The sequence below is a fragment of the Schistocerca piceifrons genome, chromosome 9, assembly GCF_021461385.2.
Source record: "Schistocerca piceifrons isolate TAMUIC-IGC-003096 chromosome 9, iqSchPice1.1, whole genome shotgun sequence".
Taxonomy (NCBI): domain Eukaryota; kingdom Metazoa; phylum Arthropoda; class Insecta; order Orthoptera; family Acrididae; genus Schistocerca; species Schistocerca piceifrons.
Genome location: NC_060146.1, coordinates 87,238,647 through 87,242,796, shown reverse-complemented (window position 1 = coordinate 87,242,796; position 4,150 = coordinate 87,238,647). Strand labels below are relative to the sequence as shown.

Sequence of the window (4,150 nt, the reverse complement as noted above, 5' to 3'; positions counted from 1 at the left end):
GATTGTCAGTAGATGGCATCTTCTACATTGATTTTTTTTTAAATTCTTCAAAATAATTTTTTAAATAAAAACAATAAATTTAAACTGTTTATTTTTCGTCGTTAGTGGTAAACTAAATCTTGAAAATGATGCCAGAGTCATTAATTTTGATTAAGAAATAGGGATATGTGTATATGAAGATAGTAACTGTTCTCGAAAGAACAGATACAACCGATGACCGTGCAGCTTCTCTACAATAATTGATAATTAATTGAAACCCTCAGCTGCCGACAGGTGTTGATGATATATCTCGTTGGGCAGAGCTGAAAACGTGTCCCCCGACCGGGACTCGAACCCGGGATCTCCTGCTTACATGGCAGCCGCTCTATCCAGCAGAGCCACCGAGGACACGGAGGATAGCGCGACTGCAGGGACTTATCCCTTGCACGCTTCCCGTGAGACCCACATTCCCAACTGTCCACAATCTACATACGTAATGTACCTAATAGATATTTGCCCATCCACTCATTACTCGCGCACACTAAGGTGACGATTCCCGTAAGAGTTCCGGCAACCTGTGCGCATTCGCACAGACGGAGGTCAATGGCGGAGTAGCATTTAACTATGTATCTGCAGCTAGTAACTGTTCTCGAAAGAACAGATACAATTGATGACCGTGCAGCTTCTCTAGAATAAATGATAATTAATCACATTTTCAGCTGTCCTCATTGAGGTAAATCAACACCTGTCGGCAGCCTACATCTGTTAGGTACATTACATATGTAGATTGTGGACAGTTGGAAATGTGGGTCTCACGGGAAGCGTGCAAGGGATAAGTCCCTGCAGTCGCGCTATTCTCTGTATCCTCGGTGGCTCAGATGGATAGAGCCTCTGCCATGTAAGCAGGAGATCCCGGGTTCGAGTCCCGGTCGGGGCACACATTTTCAGCTCTCCCCAACGAGGTATATCATCAACACCTGTCGGCAGCTGAGGGTTTCAATTAATTATCATTTATTCTAGGGAAGCTGCACGGTCATCCGTTGTATCTGCTCTTTCGAGAACAGTTTCTATCTTCATATACATATCTCCCAATCTCTTAATCAAAATTAATGACTCTGGCATCATTTTCAAGATTTCGTTCACCACTAACGACAAAAAATACACAGTTAGTTTAAATTTATTGTTTTCGTTAAAAAAAGTTATTTTGAAGATATTTTTGTAAAGTCAGTGTAGAAGATGCCATCTACTAACAATCTGTTTACCTAACACGCATGACAGCCGTTGCAGTTAGATTCTGTACATAAGCGTGCACGGAATGTCGGCTATACATATCGGTACAAACAATTCAGGAGGCGCCATCTGCTGACACTCTAATTTTGCTGTTATGTAGAACAGCGGTTGGAGTTGTTTATTTTCTTTAAACTGGCGTTGTGTATTGCGGGAATAAATGAATTACATCAGCATTCGTTATCACAGGTAATTCGTCATAGCGTTTGCAATGTTACGTTACACTTCTACCAATCTCAGTACCATTAATGTATATCAAAATTCCTAAATACTGTTGTTGTAATTACGACACTTTTCCAGTTCCACAGAAATCAACGAACAAACTGTTTCGCAGTTCTATTCAACAGCGATTCTACATCCAAAAAATGATGACTGTACAACAGTTACAGCAGGTGCCGTTTCCAGTTTGCTACCTAGAGAGGCAATGGTTTCGCTAAGTTCTCATTCTGTCCACCTTGAAGAAATAAACAAGGTTCAACTGTAACCTGCCGAATCTCCAAATCCGTCCGGTTTACCGCCTCATCAATTGTTTTTAAAGAAAAATGCCATTATTGTGTTAATCTGAAGTCTTATCGCTAATCTGGCATTAATTAATGTTGTAAGCTTAATGGTAACTCACTTAGGCGAGCACATCATCACTGCTAAACTCATTGACTCCGACGATAAAACTGTGCTCATACCTCGCACGAACCTCACACCTTCTGGCCCAGCCACGCCTTTCCAAACGATAAGAAAACAATTCCCAACAAAAGTATCCTTCGCTATGACCATTAACAAAGAATAATGTCAATCGCTTCAAAGGACAAAGTTGTTTTTGCCAGAATCTGTTTTTTCGCATGGTCATTTAAATGTGGCTTTTTCAAGATTTCTTGAGCAGAAAGAACAATGACAGACCTTTAGATGTAGATGATGAACTCTTTGAGAGGATAAAAAGCAAATATCTTGGGGCAGTACTCGATGAAAGGAATAAGATAGACCAGGAAATAATGGTAAGAATCCAGTCAATGTTTGCACTGGGAAAGCTGCTTAAGTCCGGGCTTCCGTCAAGATCCACAATGACTAGGACAGCCTGTCGTCCTGTATGGAGCAGAGACGTGGACTCTGACACAAAAGATAGAAATAAAACTCATGGAATTTGAGAATTCTGTTCTGAGGCTGATTTTTGGTCCAACAAAGGATAGAGACGAGTGGCGAAAAAGGAAAAACCGTGAATTTGCAGTTGTACAAGTTGCTGGACATTGAGGCCGTGATTAGAGAGAACGGACTGAGATGTTACGGCACGTAACGCGGCGAGGTCAGCTCAGCTGGCAGGCGGTGGAAGAAGGCATCCAAGGCAGCAGATCGGGGGAGGGGAGGGGGGGGGGAGGCGCAACTGACAAGGAGACGGCACGACCGTGGGGTCGGGGATTTGTCCGAAATTTTGTGTGGTGAAAGAAGACCCCTAACACCTCACGTGGTTAAAATATTAGGACGCACTACTCGGAAAATCCCGAGAAATATCGAAAGTATCTTAGGGGCCTTATCAGTATAAAATGTTAGTCAATTGCCAAGCCGCCGTCTGGCCTAGATGGTTAGGGCTCGGATTCGGACACTTACGCCAGAGGTCTCGGGTTCGATTCGTCCTCTGGTTCTTCTGTTTCATTTTCTTTTGTTATTCCACCAATTGTTCAAAAAGTTTCCCAAACCTACATTATTTTAGCTCAAGAACGTAAAGTTTTTCATCGAATGAAAATTATTCTTGCTCTTTGTTCTATTTCGTTTTATGGGGTTTTAAGGATTAAAGGGGCTTTGTAAGGGTCCCCTTGTGATTAAAACGGTCATCTGCGCATAGGACTGTGCGCGAGCCGTGAGAAGTAAATGGCAGTTTGTTTTTCGATTTCGTCGTGAACAGGCGTGCCTGTTTCAAATTTCAACATGTTATTCGGATCCGAGGTTAAACATGTGGAAGAAGTTACTGGCTCATCTGGAATAGGAGAAGAAATTCCTGAAGAATCCATTCGTAGTGATCTATCAAAATTACGATTGAAGGACGCTGTGGCGTATTATGAAAAACTTTGACGGAAAATAATGTAATTGCAAAAAAGGATGTCGCCAATTGAGAGAAAAGAATATCTTTCACAATGGGAGAAAGATATTAAAAGTGGTGGTACGCGAATGGATAAATTTGAGGAGACAGATTCGTGGACCTACGACCGTTTCGTGGAAGCAAGGCAGCAATATCAGCAAGTCACGACAAGAAATTTACAGCAATGGGCACTGGCTGCGGCTGCACAATTCGTCGATTTCAAATTCAAGGCGTCGGACCGATGGGTCACGGCATTTAAACAGAAGCACAGAATTTCACAACGCAAGATCACGAAACTGGTTTCGAAAAAAGAAGCGGCTTCAATGGAGGACATCCAGGCGTCTGCGGAGAACTTTCGTCGGCAGACGTGCCGTTCAATCCATCAGTACCATGAGGATTATGTGATAAATACTGACCAAAACGGTAAATACATGTTTTCTGCGTACAAAATGTTGTTACCGATGTAAAATATCAACGAGCATGAGCACGAATATTTTTCAGTGAATGAAAAACTTTCCGTTCTTCAGCTAAAATATTGTTTTAAAAATAAGTTTGGGAAACTTTTTGAATAATTGGTGGAATAACAAAAGAAATGAAACAGAAGTGCCAGAGGAGGAATCGAACCGGAGTCTTCTGGCGTAAAAGTCCGAGTCTGAGCCCTAACCTTCTAGGCCAGGCGGCGGCTCGACAATGGACTAACATTATATACTCATAAGGCACCTAAGAAACTTTGGATCGATTTTTCTCGGGATTTTCCGAGTAGTGCGTTCTAATATTTTAACCACGTGAGGTGTTAGGGGTCCTCTTCCACCACACAAA

General features: G+C 42.2%; 1 non-coding gene across 1 annotated transcript; it reads left to right on the top strand.

The window, feature by feature from the left end:
• Nucleotides 1-842: 842 nt before the first annotated feature.
• Nucleotides 843-916, top strand: Trnat-ugu. The gene has a single exon. It is a non-coding gene; the product is annotated as a tRNA-Thr (tRNA).
• The last annotated feature ends 3,234 nt before the right edge of the window (nt 917-4,150 follow it).